We start from the raw sequence: 22,730 nt of genomic DNA, 5'->3' as shown, positions 1-22,730 counted from the left end.
ACAAAGCCCTGACCTCAATCCTATAGAACATTTGTGGGCAGAACTGAAAAAGCGTGTGCGAGCAAGGAGGCCTACAAACCTGACTCAGTTACGCCAACTCTGTCAGAAGGAATGAGCCAAAATTCACCCAACTTATTGTGGGAAGCTTGTGGAAGGCTACCCGAAACGTTTGACCCAAGTTAAACAACTTAAAGGCAATGCTACCAAATACTAATTGAGTGTGTGTAAACTACTGACCCACTGGGAATGTGATGAAAGAAATAAAAGCTGAAATAAATCACTCTCTACTATTATTCTGACATTTCACATTCTTAAAATAAAGTTGTGATCCTAACTGACCTAAGACAGGGAATTTTTACTAGGATTAAATGTCAGGAATTGTGAAAAACTGAGTTTAAATGTATTTGGCTAAGGTGTATGTAAACTTCCGACTTAACTGTATATTTAAATAAGTGGTGTGTGTGGGTGTGTATGTGTGTGGTGATTGAAATGAATGGGCTCTATGTTAAAATAAACAACCATAACAAATTATGTTATAATATAAATAGATGTGTGGTTCCAATACCAATACATTTGGTAAGAAATAAATATATGAAAAACATGAAAACACACACAATGTTTCCATTTCTATATCTAAAATGTGATTCACTAAAATGTTATTGAAGTGAAAATACATTTATTTTGGCACATTTTATTCTCACAAGGAGTTCCATTATGATATTCAAAAGATCAAAATGATCATAAACTATGAACTTCATATCAAAGGCTATGTTCAAAATGGTAAATGCTTGGAAATTAATACATCTAGATTCACAGTATTTGTTGATTAACAAAATAGAAACACACGTTCTTTGCTAGATTTGGATGCCCTGTCAGTCACTGTGATGGCTGAGAGAATAGAGTGAGAAAGTCATTATGGGAATGGGAGCTTGCTTTTTATACTCAGGCTATAGCTGCACTAACAGTAGGACATCTAATAACAATAACAAAATCATTTAGATAACTCTTAGAATTACAATAGAAGTAAAATATTACCAGGGTCGTGGGTGGACAAGGACCCATTTCATGAACCTAAAGAAAGAAATAGTAATGGTGCGTTAGTACTACATGTCCATGTAGTCTCTTGATATTTGTTGGGATGTTTGGGGATGTTGGTTAATATATGGTTTGTAGTGTCAATACCTGTAGTTGGATGCAGGGTGGTATGGCTGCTGGCACCAAATCAGTGTTTCATTTCTGTAATCCACATTTACACTATTTGAGGTTGAGATTACCATTCAAATGTCAGCTTGTTTGTAAATACTAACAGTCCTCAGCCTCTGAGTTCTTTGTCCCCATATGCCATGAATTTGGAAAGCCAGTCCACATACTCCTTCTCCGGGTAGCCCTTGGTGTACTAGTTGAGGATCTGCACCCCGTCCCACTTCTTCTCAGTCGGCAGAGCTTGATCAACTGGGACCACCCACTGCATAGTGGCATCACAGATAGAACAATGAGACAGATATTTCACTGGATGTATATAGTGGGGGAAAAAAGTATTTAGTCAGCCACCAATTGTGCAAGTTCTCGCACTTAAAAAGATGAGAGAGGCCTGTAATTTTCATCATAGGTACTCGTCAACTATGACAGACATAATGAGAATTTCTTTTTCCAGAAAATCACATTGTAGGATTTTTAATGAATTTATTAGCAAATTATGGTGGAAAATATGTATTTGGTCAATAACAAAAGTTTCTCAATACTTTGTTATATACCCTTTGTTGGCAATGGCACAGGTCAAATGTTTTCTGTAAGTCTTCACAAGGTTTTCACACACTGTTGCTGGTATTTTGGCCCATTCCTCCATGCAGATCTCCTCTAGAGCAGTGATGTTTTGGGGCTGTCGTTGGGCAACACGGACTTTCAACTCCCTTCAAAGATTTTCTATGGGGTTGAGATCTGGACACTGGCTAGGCCACTCCAGGACCTTGAAATGCTTCTTACGAAGCCACTCCTTCGTTGCCCGGGCGGTGTGTTTGGGATCATTGTCATGCTGAAAGACCCAGCCACGTTTCATCTTCAATGCCCTTGCTGATGGAAGGAGGTTTTCACTCAAAATCTCACGATACATGGCCCCATTCATTCTTTCCTTTACACGGATCAGTCGTCCTGGTCCCTTTGCAGAAAAACAGCCCCAAAGCATGATGTTTCCACCCCCATGCTTCACAGTAGGTATGGTGTTCTTTGGATGAAACTCAGCATTCTTTGTCCTCCAAACACGACGAGTTGAGTTTTTACCAGAAAGTTCTATTTTGGTTTCATCTGACCATATGACATTCTCCCAATCCTCTTCTGGATCATCCAAATGCACTCTAGCAAACTTCAGACGGGCCTGGACATGTACTGGCTTAAGCAGGGGGACACGTCTCGCACTGCAGGATTTGAGTCCCTGGCGGCGTAGTGTGTTACTGATGGTAGGCTTTGTTACTTTGGTTCCAGCTCTCTGCAGGTCATTCACTAGGTCCCCCTGTGTGGTTCTGGGATTTTTGCTCACCGTTCTTGTAATCATTTTGACCCCACGGGGTGAGATCTTGCGTGGAGCCCCAGATCGAGGGAGATTATCAGTGGTCTTGTATGTCTTCCATTTCCTAAAAATTTCTCCCACAGTTGATGTGGTCCTCTGTAGCTCAGCTGGTAGAGCACGGCGCTTGTAACGCCAAGGTAGTGGGTTCGATCCCCGGGACCACCCAAACACAAAAATGTATGCACGCATGACTGTAAGTCGCTTTGGATAAAAGCGTCTGCTAAATGGCATATTATTATTATATTATTGATTTCTTCAAACCAAGCTGCTTACCTATTGCAGATTCAGTCTTCCCAGCCTGGTGCAGGTGTACAATTTTGTTTCTGGTGTCCTTTGACAGCTCTTTGGTCTTGGCCATAGTGGAGTTTGGAGTGTGACTGTTTGAGGTTGTGGACAGGTGTCTTTTATACTGGTAACAAGTTCAAGCAGGTGCCATTAATACAGGTAACGAGTGGAGGACAGAGGAGCCTCTTAAAGGAGAAGTTACAGGTCTGTGAGAGCCAGAAATCTTGCTTGTTTGTAGATGATCAAATACTTATTTTCCACCATAATTTGCAAATAAATTCATAAAAAATCCTACAATGTGATTTTCAGGATTTTTTTTCCCCTCATTATGTCTGTCATAGTTGACGTGTACCTATGATGAAAATTACAGGCCTCTCTCATCTTTTTAAGTGGGAGAACTTGCACAATTGGTGGCTGACTAAATACTTTTTTCCCCCACTGTAAATGTGAAGCATCTGGTTGGCGTTTCCGAGAGGAAGCCCACTGGCCGGCAGTGGGAGAAGATGGAACGAGATGTTTTTTGGCCGACATTCTGCATAATTTCTCACCGATTAAACATTTGATCTAAATATAGTTTTCTGTTCCCAAACCTAGAATCTGCTATGAACAGAGTGGACTTAGTTTTGTAGACTTTACCCTTTGCAAAAGTTTTTATAAATCGCACTGTTTAGAAGGAGTGCAAAGGCGAATTGAATTATTGCACACGGGCACTTCACAGAGTAGGAGTATAGTCTATTAGAGCGCGCCAATAGGATATCGCTAGCGTGCCCACCTCCTTGCTTGTTCTGCCCACTATGACTCATTTGTTCCCATTGGAAACGAAGAGCTGTGGTCTATCTTGGTTTAGTTATAAAAAATCTTTGGTGGCATCATCAAAGGCCAGAAAGTCGCCACCATGGTAGCAATAGTATATTGGTCAGTGACCTTTATGAATTTCAATGTGCCGTCACTCTGTTGGGCAACCTCACAGCCATGTTTCCACTGAAGAATCTGAGTGGAAAAACAAGTAGAATAGAGCCCCACAGTGGAGGTGTCATAATACCCATAAAACCTAGCGGTCAAACAGGGTAATGGTTCCAATCGTTTTTTCACCATTCATTTTTACCATAGGGGATTTTAGACACAGTTAAAATAAGGTCTGTGTTTCGTGTAGGCTTACCCTGGCGTGACGTTTTGATAACCATGTAAATCTCTCTCGGACAAGGTGACTTTTATCAATTTATTCGGCTCTATTTACTCTCAGATTAGAAAATGCTAATTAGCATCAATGTAGACATCATGCAAGACTACATATATCTGCAAGCTCCTGCACATCATCTCTGTCACCTTTGCTAACAGGTACATAAAAAATGTAGCAAATTTATTCACTACTACATTTAGTTAACATTAGATAGTGAATCCAGAGATTCTTACTTTTGCCTTGATTTGGCAGTCTCGTCCAGGTCATCATGGCATTTGTAGTTCTTTATGATAGTCACATTAGCAGCTAATTCGAATTTCATTTGTTGGGGGTAAATACTGGCAAATATATTGATAAATGTCACCTTGTCTGAGAGATTTACAGTTATCAAAACGTCACGCCAGGGTAAGCCTACACAAAACAGCCCTTATATTAAGTGTTTATAAAATCCACTATGTGTAAAATTAATGGTGGAAAAACGATTTGAACCATTTCCATTTGACCGCTAGGTTTTATGAATATTATGACTCATACTGTGGTACTCTACATGAGAGGCAATGACACACCTATGGTATGTTCAAGTCCTTATTTATTTTTTTGCGCATTGTACTTACAAGTTAATTATCTTGGAGTTTTAGTAAAATATCTACAGGATGTTGACGTTGACTTTGAACCACTGCTCCTTGCACTTTTGTGACTGACTGCTTTTTTTTCCCAGTAGTCTAATGGCAGCTTTTCCCTCATCCAGGCCTGTTTGGGAATCTTCTTCTTTGCCACACTGTCATAGTAATCAATCTGTTTGTCATTCATCAGACCCATGTCAGTGAATTCATGGATACCAGGCAATTCTACTGGCTTTGACAAGGCAGTGTAGATGTAGCTCGGCGACCATGTCTCTAATGGTCACAAAGAGGAGCAAATGGGTTAGTCACAACTCCTGAGTAGAGATGTAAAAGTAGTGAGGTAGTGATGGGAATAAAAAATAAAAAAAAGTTATGATAATCGATAATAGTAAGTACAGTAACATCATAGTCATGGTATGAAATCTATACCTAATCAATCCATTATTTTATTGAAACTTTGTTTAATTAAATTATGTATTTGTGATGAGGTAATGTCGAAGGAGTCAGGCGCTGGAGGGTAAATCACAGAATAACAGGCTTTATTCCGCAAATACAGAGTTATGCAGAAATGCGTCGAACACTCTAGTGCGCAAAACAGGCGCACTGGAAAATACAAGGCACACAGGGAAATATCCCGTCGATACAAAATACACGGAGCTCCACCAAGCTTAGCTATCCTCCACAATAAACAATCACACACAAAGACAAGGGGGCAGAGGGAATACTTATACAGGTACTGATGAGGGGATATGAACCAGGTGTGTGTAATAAACAAGACAAAACAAATGGAATGATGAGATGAGGAGCGGCAGTGGCTAGAAGGCCGGTGACGACAAACGCCGAAGCCTGCCCGAACAAGAAGAGGTGGCAGCTTCAGAGGAAGTCGGTGACATTATTAGACTAATTTGTTTTTCTGAAAGAGACTAAAGAATACTAAACGGAGACTACGAACTTTTATGTGCCAGTCATACTATATAGTCTTATCACCTGACAGTTCCAACCAATCAAACTGTACTATCATGTTACCAGGTAAAGATTATTTTCTCAGCCGTGTAGTCAGTGGAACTTGCCAGCGGCAACAAGGAAACATCGCAATATAAGGGCCTACAAAACTAGCCAACCATTAAACAAAAAGTTGGAGTTGTCATCAATAATACGAACATAACATTACAATTTAAATAATATGAACAAAACATTATATTTCATTCAACCAACATAATAGGCTAGTAATTGAAAATGGCTTTTTATGTTTATTATTGATTTGAAAAAGAATGTAGGCTATATACAGTGGGGAGAACAAGTATTTGATACACTGCCGATTTTGCAGGTTTTCCTACTTACAAAGCATGTAGAGGTCTGTAATTTTTATCATAGGTACACTTCAACTGTGAGAGACGGAATCTAAAACAAAAATCCAGAAAAACACATTGTATGATTTTTAAGTAATTAATTTGCATTTTATTGCATGACATAAGTATTTGATCACCCACCAACCAGTAAGAATTCCGGCTCTCACAGACCTGTTAGTTTTTCTTTAAGAAGCCCTCCTGTTCTACACTCATTACCTGTATTAACTGCACCTGTTTGAACTCGTTACCTGTATAAAAGACACCTGTCCACACACTCAATCAAACAGACTCCAACCTCTCCACAATGGCCAAGACCAGAGAGCTGTGTAAGGACATCAGGGATAAGATTGTAGACCTGCACAAGGCTGGGATGGGCTACAGGACAACAGGCAAGCAGCTTGGTGAGAAGGCAACAACTGTTGGTGCAATTATTAGAAAATGGAAGAAGTTCAAGATGACGGTCAATCACCCTCAGTCTGGGGCTCCATGCAAGATCTCACCTCGTGGGGCATCAATGATCATGAGGAAGGTGAGGGATCAGCCCAGAATTACACGGCAGGACCTGGTCAATGACCTGAAGAGAGCTGGGACCACAGTCTCAAAGAAAACCATTAGTAACACACTACGCATTCATGGATTAAAATCCTGCAGCGCACGCAAGGTCCCCCTGCTCAAGCCAGCGCATGTCCAGGCCCGTCTGAAGTTTGCCAATGACCATCTGGATGATCCAGAGGAGGAATGGGAGAAGGTCATGTGGTCTGATGAGAGTAAAATATAGCTTTTTGGTCTAAACTCCACTCGCCGTGTTTGGAGGAAGAAGGATGAGTACAACCCCAAGAACACCATCCCAACCGTGAAGCATGGAGGTGGAAACATCATTCTTTGGGGATGCTTTTCTGCAAAGGGGACAGGACGACTGCAATGTATTGAGGGGAGGATGGATGGGGCCATGTATCGCGAGATCTTGGCCAACAACCTCCTTCCCTCAGTAAGAGCATTGAAGATGGGTCGTGGCTGGGTCTTCCAGCATGACAACGACCCGAAACACACAGCCAGGGCAACTAAGGAGTGGCTCCGTAAGAAGCATCTCAAGGTCCTAGAGTGGCCTAGCCAGTCTCCAGACCTGAACCCAATAGAAAATCTTTGGAGGGAGCTGAAAGTCCTTATTGCCCAGCGACAGCCCCGAAACCTGAATGATCTGGAGAAGGTATGTATGGAGGAGTGGGCCAAAATCCCTGCTGCAGTGTGTGAAAACTTGGTCAAGACCTACAGGAAACGTATGATCTCTGTAATTGCAAAAAAGGTTTCTGTACCAAATATTAAGTTCTGCTTTTCTGATGTATCAAATACTTATGTCATGCAATAAAATGCAATTTAATTACTTAAAAATCATACAATGTGATTTTCTGGATTTTTGTTTTAGATTCCGTCTCTCACAGTTGAAGTGTACCTAGGATAACAATTACAGACCTCTACATGCTTTGTAAGTAGGAAAACCTGCAAAATCGGCAGTGTATCAAATACTTGTTCTCCCCACTGTATATTGCTCTGCCAAGAGCTTTTATTTTCACTTATGATACATTTTCTAGAAGTAAAATCATTCTTACCGCTGTTCACCGTTGAATGTGTCCCAAACAAGAGCAAAACTACAACAAAATATGTTTTGAACCCTCACATGTATTGGATAACCCGAAAATATACTAAATTCTATGTCTAATTCAGGTCCGCCCCAAAATGCTACGACTGTGCGCTCTTAGCTTTCTCTACCAAGTATAGTCCTGTATTGATCCTGATCATTAAGTTGAACAGGTGTTGTAAAAGTCCAAAGTCTCTTCTCTGATGTTACTGTACTTCATAAGCAATAGTCATACATTGGATTTGCACACCATTCATAACCAGAACTCTGTGCAAATGTGCTGTTGCTTACAATTCTGTTATCATTAGCCAATACTATCCTCCTGAAGATAAATTCTGTTTTGAATTATAGAACGTGCAAAAAAAGGGGCTTTCTTATTTAATTTTTTCAGAAAAACAAATAAATCATACAGGATGTGTCAAAAGCAGTACAGATTATACACATTGTGTGTGTACATCAGTGGGCATGAATGCAATATGTCACGTAACTTACTGGTTTAGTGAATAGTAACAGAGCAATGCCAAGCAAAATTAATGTAGTCATTTGGCGAATGCATTTAGTCCACAGGTAGTGTGCATAACACTAGAGGCCCTATTCATTAAAAACCCCTGACTAGGTTTCTGGCATAAGATACAAAATATTTTTGTCTTGAGCTTCAAGACTGCATGTTGGAATTATTTGTGTCCTCCATAAATCAATGTTTACACTGTGATATTAAAAGAAACTCCACGGCATATTAATTCAAGAGTGTAGCTTTGTCTTAGCCTGGAAACCCAGTGAACGGTTTTGAAATGGGCCCTAGGTTGAAATAAACAATCAAGTATTCTACAATGTTAAACAACATAATAATTTTTACATATATTTGCAGGAACTTAAAACAAGACATACAATACGGTAAAAACACTCATGAAACACACGTGTTGTAGTGAAGATGTGCTTTTTTGTTACTGTAAATGTTACTTAAAATGTTTGTCTATACCTCTTTTGAAATGTTACTTAAAATGTTTGTCTATACCTCTTTTGAAATGATACTTAAAATGTTTGTCTATACCTCTTTTGAAATGTTACTTAAAATGTTTGTCTATACACAAGTTTTTGAGCCGTTTCCGCTCTACTTCCTGAACTCCTCCCGTCGATGCAATCCACTTCCGTTCTGCCGGGCTGGGTTTGTTTTGCTAGCTAGCTCCGTTGTGCCGACAAAGCACTGATATCGCAGTGACAAAGAGGATATAAAAATTACAATTACAACATGAAGAAAAGTGGTTTGGGAATGACGTATGCGGTAGTTGGTTGCAAAAACTTGAGAAAGCACCTGAACGAGTGGTTAGATAGAGTGCTACGACCACAAACCAGCTACGAAGAGGCAATGTCCATGCGCTCCATTGTTTAAATTTTTTCGCAAGCCTGATACCGACTCGGAATCAAGGACCTGGCTGAAGGCATTGAATCTAAAGAAACCACCCCTCAGCGTTTTTGTTTGTTCCTATCACTTTGTTGACCAAAAACCTACCAAGGATAATCCTTTCCCAGAGTTGTGGTTGAGATACAATCGCCCTCCCCAGCCAAAGAGGCGTCAACTCACCCAGCGGACCACTGCCTCCCCCCAGATAAAGAAACGCAGACTTGAATCTGAGGGTAAGTTCAGCAACGTTAGCTATGAAGCTGACAATACTGTTAATTATGAAGAAGTTGTCATACATTTACATTGCTACCGGTATTTTGCTAAGGCAGTTGATTGTTTTGGAGATGGGACAAACAATGCCCACGATAGCTACATCATTAATTGTGTGTGTGTGTGTGTGTGTGCCTGCCTGCGTGTGCCTTAGTCTACATCATAAATACAATGCAAGGTGGCAGGCTGTTGTGATGATGATTGTGCGTGTGAGTGCAATGTTGTAGTACACATTTTTCCATTGTGATGTTTGTAGTGAGAGGACTCTATGCCTGCATTAATTTTGCTCCATCCATGTTTTCTCTTCCCCTTTTTAGATGCTCCAGAAACCTGTCAGCCTGTCTGTGAGGCCGAGCCTGCTACACCAAAATTTCGAGATGCCCAGACCCAATGGGAGGATCCGTCACATATTGATCACATTTACTGTTCATCAACACAGTCTGTTAAAGTAGACAAGGCCACACAGTGCGAGGCAGAAATGGGTCCTACTGTGACCAGCACCACGGTCATTGATGATGCTAGGTCCCGGCTGTATACAGGAGTGCTTATGGTTCAATTCTTCACCCTGGTGACGGTGTTGTTGCCTTTCAGTAAGCCATCAATTACCCTTCCTGTTGTTGACCAAATACTTATGACGTTGATGAAACTAAAACTAAACCTAATATTAGGAGATATTGCTCACCGCTTCAATGTGTCTACATCCATGGCAAGCATTGTGATTAGTCACTTGATTGACGTGATGGGTGAACAGTTCAAAGTCCTGATCCCCTGGCTTCCAAGAGAGACCATTCGTGCCACCATGCCCTTGTCGTTTCAGAAGAACTACCCTCGAACCACCTGCATCATTGACTGTGCCGAAAGTGCCATGCAGAGAGCCACAAACCACGACTCAAGGAGTGACACTTTCAGCCAGTATAAATCACGCAACACTGTGAAATATCTTGTCGCTGTGGCCCCTAATGGGCTAATCATGTTTATATCTGATGCCTATGCTGGCAGAAGCAGCGATAAGTTTATCACCATGGACAGTGGGTTCCTAGACTATCTGAGGGCTGGTGATGAGGTCATGGCGGACCGTGGGTTCACCATTCGAGACTTGCTTGATGAGAGAAGGGTCAGTTTGAACATCCCTGCTTTCACCTACAGGCGCAATCAGTTGACCAATGAGGCGAGTAGCCAATGTCCGCATACATGTGGAAAGAGCAATCCAGAGACTGAAGGTGTTTAAGATTTTATCCCAGAATGTTCCCATCAGCATGGCACCGAAACTGGACAACATCTTAACCATCTGTGCTGGCCTAGTTAACCTGAAGAGTCCACTGATCAGTGAGGTTTAGAATCTTGCCCTGTGTCCCTGTCTACCAACACCCAGCCATGTTGTTCATTAAATACAGATAAACACAACAAATACTGCGTGCATTGTATTTTTTAATATTATATATGAATATTTTCATAGTGATGTAATTGTGTGGGCTGCTTTTGTATTTTACTTTTTAATACCTGTTAAGATTAAACACGCAATCTTTCTTGTTGAAGCCATTTGTTTAGTTTCCTCAAAACCATTAATTAATCCAGTGTTATTTATGTACAGTATGAGCTTACTATGAATTATGAACTGTGTTAAAATAAATTGTAGCACTCTAAGGATTGAAATTACATCAAACTTTATTTTCACTCAAACAGTAGGCACACTGATATATTGCACAGCATAAAGAGATCATGTAAACAATTGACATCTATTGGCTCCTGTGGGCATGACCTAAATAAGGCAGTTTATTTTGGTTTTAAAATGCTGAGATATTTACTGCAGAACTGTAACCTTCCCTCAACAAAATCATCAACAATTTTCGGGAGCATGTGGGCAAAGTAGAATGTGCGCAGCCTTATGATATGCCCCTGGACAAAGCCTTGGTCGTAGGGTACTTCGATTTCTAGGTGCTCAGTTTTGTTCCAGATCACCAACTTGGAGTGCTGAAGCCCTGTGCAGTGCATCCCAATTTGTACCTGCATGTAGTAGCCTTTTGGACCATTGCAGGCAATATGGTAATCTACCCTATCTCCGTTTGCCACAGTTGTGATTTCGCAGTTCTTTGTTGCCAAAAATTCTGCAAGTGACTTGTTTCCCATCACAGGTGATTTGATCTCCAACAGAATGTCGTTGTTTATCACTCCATCGGGAGATGCTGCAAGCCACGGTTCCTTTTCGCACACCACTAAGCCTTTGGTTTCAATGCTGTTGCCCAGAGTTTCCAAATAGTCCCTTGCAAGTTCCTCCCCCTCCGCTCCTTGACGGGTTGCGGCATAGTAGTAGAACCGTGTTCCCAAGCTAGCGTCGACATCGCTGTGTTTACACCGGCAGACGTTGTGCCAACAACTTCCGGCGGAAATGAAATGCATTTGTGTAGAGTTATGGCGCCACCCGGGATACAGCGCGTAAACTTGTGTATACCTCTTTTGAAATGTTACTTAAAATGTTTGTCTATACCTCTTTTGAAATGTTACTTAAAATGTTTGTCTATACCTCTTTTGAAATGTTACTTAAAATGTTTGTCTATACCTCTTTTGAAATGTTACTTAAAATGTTTGTCTATACCTCTTTTGAAATGTTACTTAAAATAAGACTATGTCATTGATTGGCCAGAGGTATAAAAACATATCAGCATATACCTCTAGGCTTATATAACCCTGGATAATTATACAAATACCTTAAAGGTGCCTCTCCCTTTAGTAACATCCATTGCAACAGTAAAACAATGAAATACACGACAGAATACATTAATTCAGGAGAATGAGATACATCAACCCCAATGGTACCTAATCCCCCCACTTATGAGACTATTTGGAAGTACAGAACCTTACTCAAGAACAGCAGAAACTATTAAATGCAGCATTTTATGTTGATTAACTATTAGGGTATATCGTTTGCCTTAAGCTGGGCATCATTCACAAGTGATAATATATCATTCACAAGTGATAGGCTAATATTGTCACCCATCAGACTTTTCTTGATTTAATCTTTACATATACTAAATAACGTGTGAAATTTGTTTTGATTTAGAATGGACCATTATCCTGCACCTGTCTCTAAACATGGGCAGCAGGAAAAAATACATGTAATCTATGCACTTAAATAGTGAATGGAGGACGCTTTTCCAGTGTTTCATTTCCATGCAAGCCAGGTAGGCTATACTCCTGTTTTAAAGAGAAGTAACGTGCTTAATATTAGGAAAGTTGAGAAATAAATATAGTAGGCCTAGCCTTTAGAAAGCTGATGGGATCCCCCTCTTTTTAATAGAGGCCATCACTCTATTGTCTCACGCAATTGCATAGCCTATAGAAATGTTGAGCAACATGAGCTCATGGGCTCTCATAAGTGTTTGATTAGATTTTCGATTACATTTGCGTTGATGTCAGAGTGATTAGAGGGACAACAGAGTGCTGAGTACCAGGCAGTAAGTAAGTTTGGTAGGCTACTAATGACCATCAGCAGCTTGGAGAAGCCTAATTACCGTGACTAAACGGTCACGTGGAATTTGACTGCTGTCATGACTCGTGGCCAAACCGAAACAGCCCTAGCCATACTATAATATTATGAATGAATTGACTGTCCTTAATGGTTCGCTCAGGAAGTTTGGCCACCAACGGTCATCTAGACACCTGCACATAAATAGACAACATGGAAAAGATGTGCATTATTAGATCGAACACATACCTTACAGTGCAATGTTGTAAAATATTACCCATTACAATAACTGACATGGCTCAGCTTTAATTACAAACAGATGGTGTCAGATACCGCCTATGGTTTTGCCTCACATTAACCAACCAGTTGTTAGGATCTTTAACTTTATCTTTTGATTATAAAACAAAGTGTTTTCCGTGACATTTTGAAAGTGATGTTCCTTATGTTCTAAACTGTCGATTTTTCGATAAATGCAAACTTTGTAGAACCAACAAAGGAAATTTATTTATTACATTAAAGTAACCAATTCTATGTGGCCAAACCAAAGCAGCATTACATTCACACTTATTTTATGCTATCTCCATAATTACTCGTTAGGAAATTATTTTGGTAATAAACAAGCAACATTTTAATATTAGAGGAACCTGAAGAACCCTATAATAGTTGGGTTGGATATCACTGAATTATTAAACCATCCAAATTGCAAGTTGGAGAAGAGATGACAGAAGAGTTGATATCCATCTAGACTTACTTCCATTAGGCAGCATTGACTTCTTAACATCCTCCTCACTGCCTCTGTCTGAGGACCCTTCATTCTGACTGCCTTTACCTGAAATAGTGGCAGAGCAAAACTGTCTTTCTACAGTCTCAAAATAATTAGTCAACAAATACAATCTAAGTCTTTGATTGATATTAAAGTATGGACACATGACTAAGTCACTTTGCATAAAAGTGTCTGCTTAATGTATTTTATTTTTATTATGGGTCAAGGGAATATTAGATTACCAGAGTCTGATGAGGTTCTGCTTTCAACATCTTTGGCTAATAAAAATGAGAAAACAGTCACTCATTTCATTCCAGATATTACTAAAATATATGTTTCAGTAGTTGAATGAATGACTAAAGTGTTTCAGACAAGTTCAGAATAAATGAGTACTTATCAAAACCCAAAGGGAAATCTAAACAGTATTGATTGTTACATAGAACACCTTTTAAGTTCGATGGCCAGATTGTTGTTCTGATATAAAAGCATCATGTTGTCTTTATAACTAATGTCAAAAGTATGTTATATGTAACATTCGACCATTATGCTGATAAATGACATGTACAGTCCATTCGGAAAGTATTCAGACCCCTTCCCTTTTTCCACATTTTGTTACGTTACAGACTTATAAAATTGATTAAATTATATATTTTTCTCATCAATCTACACACAATATCCCATAATGAAAAAGCCAAAACAGGTTTTTAGAAAATTTTGCAAAAAAAAAAAAAGATTTGAAATAGAGCTCAGGTGCATCCTGTTTCTATTAATCATCCTTGAGATGTTTCTACAACTTGATTGGAGTCCACCTGTGGTAAATTCAATTGATTGGACATGATTTGGAAAGGCACACACCTGTCTATATAAGGTCCCACTGGTGACAGTGCATGTCAGAGCAAAAACCAAGCCATGACGTCGAAGGACTTGTCCTGGGGAAGGGTCCCAAAACATGTCTGCAGCATTGAAGGTCCCCAAGAACACAGTGGCCTCCATCATTCTTAAATGGAAGAAGTTTGGAACCAACAAGACTCTACCTAGAGCTGGCCGCTTGGCCAAACTGAGCAATCAAGGGAGAAGGGCCTTGGTTAAGGAGGTGACCAAGATCCTGATGGTCACTATGACAGAGCTCCAGAGTTCCTCTGTGGAGATGGGAGAACCTTCCAGAAGGACAACCATCTCCGCAGCACTCCACCAAATCAGGCCTTTATGGTAGAGTAGCCACTCCTCAGTAAAAGCTACTCCTTAGTAAGCCACTTCTCAGTAAAAGGCACATGACAGCCCGCTTGGAGTTTGCCAAAAGGCACTTAAAGGACTCTCAGACCATGAGAAACAAGATACTCTGGTCTGATGAAACCAAGATTGAACTCTTTGGCCTGAATGCCAAGCCTCACGTCTGGAGGAAACCTGGCACCATCCCTACGGTGAAGCATGGTGGTGGCAGCGTCATGCTGTGGGGATGTTTTTAAGCGACTGGGAGACTAGTCAGGATTGAGGGAAAGATGAACGGAGCAATGCACAGAGAGATCCTTGATGAAAACCTGCTCCAGAGCACTCAGGACCTCAGGCTGAGGTAAACGTTCACCTTCCAACAGGACAACAACCCTAAGCACACAGCCAAGACAACGCAGGACTGGCTTCGGGACAAGTCTCTTAATGTCCTTGAGTGGCCCAGCCAGAGTCCGGACTTGAACCTGATCGAACATCTCTGGAGAAGCCTGAAAATAACTGTGCAGCGACGCTCCCTATCCAACCTGACAAGTGCATGAGAGGATCTGCAGAGAAGAACGGGAGAAACTCCCCAAATACAGGTGTGCCAAGCTTATAGCGTCATACCCAAGAAGAATCGAGGCTGTAATCGCTGCCAAAGGTGCTTCAACAAAGTACTGAGTAAAGTGTCTGAATACTTATGTAAATGTCATATTTCAGTTTTTAATTTGTCATAAATTTGCAGAAATGTCTAAAAACCAGTTTTTGCTATGTCATTATGGTGTATTGTGTGTTGATTGAAGAGAAAAAAAAAAAAAAGATGTAATCCATTTTAGAATAAGGCTGTAACGTAACAAAATGTTGAAAAGGTCAAGGGTTCTGAATACTACCTGAATGCACTGTATATAGACCGAGGGAGAGGCTGTGATACTAACCTGTAGTTCTCAAGCAAGGAATCACTATGATGGATAAAGAGAAAAATAAATAGAAATGTTATAATTCATATGCATTTTGGCCGTAGTGCCCCCCTTTCATAGTAGTACCTTAGATGAAACTTTTCTTAACATTTAACAACAACAAAAACATTGAATGATAAAAATCAAGACCTACCAATTGTCCCTCTTCTGTGCAGAACAAACACGCCAACCAAGATCAGAACTACAATAATGGGGATGACTGCCGCAATGACTCCACCAACGACACTTCCACAGTCACAACATTTTCCATCTGCAAAACAAAATGCATAGTATTTATAAAAAGCAACAATATGTAACAAGAAGCTGATTTCAGTTTTGTTCCTGCTTCACTTGCAAAGCTGTTGTTAGTATGCTGTTTAGTAAGCTGTTGTTAGTATGCTGTTTAGTAAGCTGTTGTTAGTATGCTGTTTAGTAAGCTGTTGTTAGTATGCTGTTTAGTAAGCTGTTGTTAGTATGCTGTTTAGTAAGCTGTTGTTAGTATGCTGTTTAGTAAGCTGTTGTTAGTATGCTGTTTAGTAAGCTGTTGTTAGTATGCTGTTTAGTAAGCTGTTGTTAGTATGCTGTTTAGTAAGCTGTTGTTAGTATGCTGTTTAGTAAGCTGTTGTTAGTATGCTGTTTAGTAAGCTGTTGTTAGTATGCAATTTATGATTGTTTCCCGTGTCAATAACATTCAACCAAATGAACCATACTTTACCCCATTTTTCCACAATTGGCTCCTTCAAAGCGTCATGATTGACATAGCATTCATAAGTTTCCTTATCTGCCTCTGGGACATGCACACTCATCCTGATCTGGTAGGTGTCATCATCATTGGGTAGGACTTCTGTAGACAGCACTCCATCATGTTTGGTCAATTGGACCCCATTCTTCTTAATATGCATATCCACATCTTTGGGATAGAACCCTGTGGCCATGCAGGTCAGTCGGACATGTCCTGCAATTTGGGACTTTTTAGCAAATGCATATACCTTTGGAGGGGCTAAAGAGGGAATGAATGGAGAACATTAATATTATTTCTGATCTCACATTTACAAATGGTTGTTTTTTGTTAACCATTTGTTAGGCTATACTATTTAAGGTTCATAAGTACTCACAATCAGCACTACTAAATTCTTTCTCGTCATATTCCATGAATTTAGACAGCCAGTCCACACACTCCTTCTCCAGGTAGCCCTTGGTGTACTGGTTGAGGATCTGCACCCCGTCCCACTTCCTCTTAGTCGGCAGAGCTTGATCAACTGGGGCCACCCACTGCATAGTGGCATCATCGAAGGCCAGGAAAGTCGTCACCATCGTAGCTGTATTGGTCAATGCCCTTTATGAATTTCAATGTGCCGTCTGGCTGTTGGTCAATCTCACAGCCATGCTTCCACTGAAGGATATGGACATCTGAAACAAAAAATAAACAATGAAAAAGAAGGTGAATGATGCCTCTATGGCAATATACATAGATAACTAATGACCCACAATTTTAAAAGATTAACGGTGAGCGTAGGACACATTTCAGGTGTGGTCCCTCACCAGTGCTGTTATGCATCATGCGCTTCATCAAGATGTCGACGTTGACTTTGAACCACTGCTCCTTGCTCTTGCGTGACTGAGTGCCTTTTTCCCAGTAGTCTGCAGGCAGCTTCTCCCTCATCCAGTCCTGTTTGGGAATCTTCTTCTTTGCCACACTGTCATAGTAGTCGATCTGTTTGTTGTTCATCAGACCCATGGCAGTGAACTCATGGATACCAGGCAATTCTACTGGCTTTGACAGGGCAGTGTAGATGTAATTCAGGGAGTAGATGGCTGTAGGGGAAAACATTTAAACATTGAGATCATTTGTCTGAATTTAACTTCTCTCCATGTTACTCAGACAACGCTGTAAAACATTAACAGGAAATTACTGTATGTCAAATATTTATCTCTATCACACTGTAGGTCTGTAACGGCCAACAAAATAATGTATTCAATTAATAGTGTCAAAGAGACCTTGCATGATGTTGTCTAAATGTTAGGTAACATATAAATAACAAATAAGCCCACACTAGTGCATTAGTGAAAAGTGGGACACATGAGGCCATTTATCTACTTCCCAAGAGTCAGATGAACTCAAGGATACCATTTTTATTCCTCTGTGTCCAGTATGAAGTTAGCGGTAGTTTCACAAGCCAATGCTAACTAGCGTTACTGCTATTGCTAACTAGCGTTAGCGCAATGACTAAAAGTCTATGGGTACAGCTAGTTAGCATTGGCTCTCGAAAGTACCTGTAACTTACTTCCTACTGGGCGCAGATACCTAAAAATGGTACCCACGAGTTCACCTGATGCTGGGAAAGTAGATAAAGGGATTAATTGACAAAATCCTGAACTATCCCTTTAACCCAACACCTAGTGACAGCTTCGGACCTCTTGGTATAATGGTTAAGGTGTTGGCTTGACAGTCACTGGAACTGGGTTTGAGTCCCGGTCCGGACTACCCCATGAATTTGCTACACTGGTGTCAGAAGTGGGATGGTGCCCGTGAGCCCATCGGAGAGGGACTTGGTAAAGAGAAGCGTGGGGACACGATCTCCTGAAGGAAGGTGGTAATGTATAGACCTTAACCCAACACCTACCGACCTTATCAAGAAGTTCGGACCTCTTGGTGTAACGATTAAGGTGTTGGCTTGATAGTCGCTTGATCCAGGTTTGAGTACCAGTTGGGGCTATCCCCCGGATTCGCTACCATAAAGAATATAAATCCTCTGCATTATTGTAGCCATTTGCTGCAGCCTGTCAACTATGCCTCTGCCTATCCCTGTTCTCTCCTCTCCGCACAGGCTACACAAACGCCTCACACCGCGTGGCTGCTGCCTCTCTAACCTGGTGGTCCCTGCACGCACCACTCACCTGGAGTTCCAGGTCTCAGGCAGCCTCTGGAACTGCCGTTCTGCTGCCAACAAGGCAGAGTTCATCCCAGCCTATGCTACCCTCCAATCCCTCGACTTCTTGGCGCTGACGGAAACATGGATTACCACTGAAAACACTGCTACTTCTACTGCTCTCTCCTCGTCTGACCATGTGTTCTCGCATACCCCGAGAGCATTTGGTCAGCGGGGTGGTGGCACAGGAATCCTCATATCTCCCAAGTGGACATTCTAAATTTTTCCCCTAACCCATCTGTCTATCTCCTCATTTGAATTCCATGCTGTCACAGTCACTAGCCTATTTAAGCTTAATATCCTTGTCATCTATCGCCCTCCAGGTTCCCTTGGAGAGTTCATCAATGAGCTTGACGCCTTGATAAGCTCCTTTCCTGAGGATGGCTCACCCCTCACAGTTCTGGGGGATTTCAACCTCCCTACGTCTACATTTGACTCATTTCTCTCTGCCTCCTTCTTTCCACTCCTCTCCTCTTTTGACCTCACCCTCTCACCGTCCCCCCCTACTCACAAGGCAGGCAATACGCTTGACCTCATCTTTACTAGATGCTGTTCTTCTACTAATCTCACTGCAACTCCCCTCCATGTCTCCGACCACTACTTTGTATCCTTCTCTCTCTCGCTCTCCTCCAACACTACTCACTCTGCCCCTACACAGATGGTAATGCGCCGTCGCAACCTTCGCTCTCTCTCTCTCCCGCTACTCTCTCCTCTTCTATCCTATCATATCTTCCCTCTGCTCAATCCTTCTCCCTCCAATCTCCTGATTCTGCCTCCTCAACCCTCCTCTCCTCCCTTTCTGCATCATTTGACTCTCTATATCCCCTATCCTCCCGGCCGGCTCGGTCCTACCCTCCAGCTCCGTGGCTTGATGACTCATTGCGAGCTCACAGAACAGAGCTCCGGGCAGCTGAGCGGAAATGGAAGAAAACTAGACTCCCTGCGGACCTGGCATCTTTTCACTCCCTCCTCTCTACATTTTCTTCATCTGTTTCTGCTGCTAAGGCCACATTCTACCACTCTAAATTCCAAGCATCTGCCTCTAACCCTAGGAAGCTCTTTGCCACATTCTCCTCCCTGCTGAATCCCCCCCCTCTCCCTCTCTGTGGATGACGTCGTCAACCACTTTGAAAAAAAGGTTGACAACATCCGATCCTCGTTTGTTAAGCCAAATGACACTGCTGGTCCTGCTCACACTGCCCTACCCTATGCTTTGACTTCTTTCTCCCCTCTCTCTCCAGATAAAATCATGCGACTTGTGACGGCAGGCCGCCCAACAACCTGCCCGCTTGACCCTATCCCCTCCTCTCTTCTCCAGACCATCTCCGGTGACCTTCTCCCCTACCTCACCTCGTTGATCAACTCATCCTTCACCGCTGGCTATGTCCCTTCCGTCTTCAAGAGAGCGAGAGTTGCACCCCTTCTCAAAAAACCAACACTCGATCCCTCTGATGTCAACAACTACAGACCAGTATCCCTTCTTTCTTTTCTCTCCAAAACTATTGAGCGTGCCGTCTCTAGCCAACTCTCTTGCTATCTCTCTCAGAATGACCTTCTTGATCCAAACCAGTCAGGTTTCAAGACTGGTCATTCAACTGAGACTGCTCTTCTCTGTGTCACGGAGGCTCTCTGCACTGCTAAAGCTAACTCTCTCTCCTCTGCTCTTATCCTTCTAGACCTGTCTGCTGCCTTTGATACTGTGAACCATCAGATCCTCCTCTCCACCCTCTCCGAGCTGGGCATCTCCGGCGCGGCTCACTCTTGGATTGCGTCCTACCTGACCGGTCGCTCCTACCAAGTGGCGTGGCGAGAAGCTGTCTCCGCACCACGTGCTCTCACCACTGGTGTCCCCCAGGGCTCAGTTCTAGGCCCTCTCCTATTCTCGCTATACACCAAGTCACTTGGCTCTGTCATATCCTCACATGGCCTCTCCTATCATTGCTACGCTGACGATACACAACTAATCTTCTCCTTTCCCCCTTCTGATAACCAGGTGGCGAATCGCATCTCTGCATGTCTGGCAGACATATCAGTATGGATGACGGATCACCACCTCAAGCTGAACCTTGGCAAGACGGAGCTGCTCTTCCTCCCGGGGAAGGACTGCCCGTTCCATGATCTCGCCATCACGGTTGACAACTCCGTTGTGCCCTCCTCCCAGAGTGCGAAGAGCCTTGGCGTGACCCTGGACAACACCCTGTCGTTCTCTGCTAACATCAAGGCGGTGACCCGATCCTGTAGGTTCATGCTCTACAACATTCGGAGAGTACGACCCTGCCTTACACAGGAAGCGGCACAGGTCCTAATCCAGGCACTTGTCATCTCCCGTCTGGATTACTGCAACTCGCTGTTGGCTGGGCTCTCTGCCTGTGCCATTAAACCCCTACAACTCATCCAGAATGCCGCAGCCCGCCTGGTGTTCAACCTTCCCAAGTTCTCTCACGTCACCCCGCTCCTACGCACACTCCACTGGCTTCCAGTTGAAGCTCGCATCTGTTACAAGACCATGGTGCTTGCCTATGGAGCTGTGAGGGGAACGGCACCTCCGTACCTTCAGGCTCTGATCAGTCCCTACACCCAAACGAGGGCATTGCGTTCATCCACCTCTGGCCTGCTGGCTCCCCTTCCTCTGCGGAAGCATAGTTCCCGCTCAGCCCAGTCAAAACTGTTCGCTGCTCTGGCACCCCAATGGTGGAACAAGCTCCCTCACGACGCCAGGACAGCGGAGTCACTCACCACCTTCCGGAGACATTTGAAACCCCACCTATTTAAGGAATACCTGGGATAGGATAAAGTAATCCTTCTACCCCCCCTTACCCCCAAAAAAACTTGTAAAGTGGTTGTACTACTGGCTATAAGGTGAATGCACCAATTTGTAAGTCGCTCTGGATAAGCGCATCTGCTAAATGACGTAAATGTAAATATGTCTTTCCTTTGTTCATATATTGTTGTTTTGCTGTATTGTTTGTATATCGTATTTTAAATTTGTGTGACTGTCCTTGTCTATCAGTGAGTGTATAAGTGTTTTGTTACTTGTTATGACTTGTGTTTTGTTTGTGGGCCCCAGGAAGAGTAGCTGCTGCTAAATAAATAAACAAACCTGTGTAAAATTACAGAAGTCATTATAAGTATATAGGCTACTGTAAAATTGCAAACACATTACAAACATATTAAATCTTCTTTGCACTTGTTTTACTTTGTGATAATTAAAAATAAGTAGATGACGCTATGCCTGGTTATTCCAAGCAAAGTAAAAATATGTGTGTTCTTGTTCTTGTGCTGGCCTGTAAGTTCGCAATAGCTTTCCGGTAATCGATACAATGGATGGAGAAACGCGCATAAAGGTCCACTACAAATGCTATAATGCAATTTAAACAAGTAGACGATTATGCTAATAGGCCGCAGCAGTTTATATAGCGATTTTAAAAGTTTTATTTTGTATTATTTTTTTGGCAAGCCTGGATGTAAACTTTTACTTTCACTTTTGATAGTCGAGTACTTACCGCTTTGGCTCTGGCAAATACATTCTAGTGAAAAATATAAAACAAAAACCATCAAATTAGGTCTATACATCTTGTTAATCAAACTACAGCCGTTTTCTTAAGCTATATCCCTATTTTTAAAAGTAAATGTCGATGGAAAGCTCCTTCACAAATGTCTGATGAGTTGCTGCTGCTGCTGCTTCCTCTTCTTCTTCTGTGGGTTTTATGGCGGAGTACTTTTTTTTTTTTTTTCATAGTCATTTAGCAGACGCTCTTATCCAGAGCGACTTACAGTTAGTGAGTGCATACATTTTCATACTGTCCCCCATGGGAAACGAACTCACAACCCTGGCGTTGCAAGCGCAATGCTCTACCAACTGAGCTACAGGATTTTCTTTTGTTACATGGAATATTGGCAAAAGCCGTACCACCATCTCAGGCCCTAGAGCCTGAGAAGGGAGATATGGAGATTTAAAAGAAGGAAGAAATGGGAGTTTTGTTTTGGTAATGTACTATTTTCATTAGGGTGGAGTAAGTTAGTATCACTATTAAGTATGATTCACAATCCACTTCATCGTCCGCCTCCGCCATCTTTTCAAATCTGTCATACCCTCGTGTCCGT

The 22,730-nt window shown here is 42.0% G+C and overlaps 1 long non-coding RNA gene and 2 pseudogenes across 1 annotated transcript; all 3 read right to left on the bottom strand.

Moving 5' to 3' along the window:
* Positions 1-1,312: 1,312 nt before the first annotated feature.
* On the bottom strand, positions 1,313-8,858 carry LOC123492897 (annotated as a pseudogene).
* Positions 8,859-10,955: 2,097 nt separating this feature from the next.
* On the bottom strand, positions 10,956-11,912 carry LOC123492875. The gene is made up of 2 exons (XR_006661905.1): positions 11,794-11,912; positions 10,956-11,757 (listed from the first exon to the last, which is right to left on the bottom strand). It is a non-coding gene; the product is annotated as an uncharacterized LOC123492875 (long non-coding RNA).
* Positions 11,913-12,774: 862 nt separating this feature from the next.
* LOC123492873 lies at positions 12,775-22,302 on the bottom strand (annotated as a pseudogene).
* Between the last annotated feature and the right edge of the window lie 428 nt (positions 22,303-22,730).

This window comes from Coregonus clupeaformis, chromosome 17 (genome assembly GCF_020615455.1).
Source record: "Coregonus clupeaformis isolate EN_2021a chromosome 17, ASM2061545v1, whole genome shotgun sequence".
Lineage (NCBI taxonomy): Eukaryota > Metazoa > Chordata > Actinopteri > Salmoniformes > Salmonidae > Coregonus > Coregonus clupeaformis.
The sequence above is the reverse complement of the archived record's forward strand: the minus strand, read 5'-3'. Positions and strand labels throughout refer to the sequence as shown.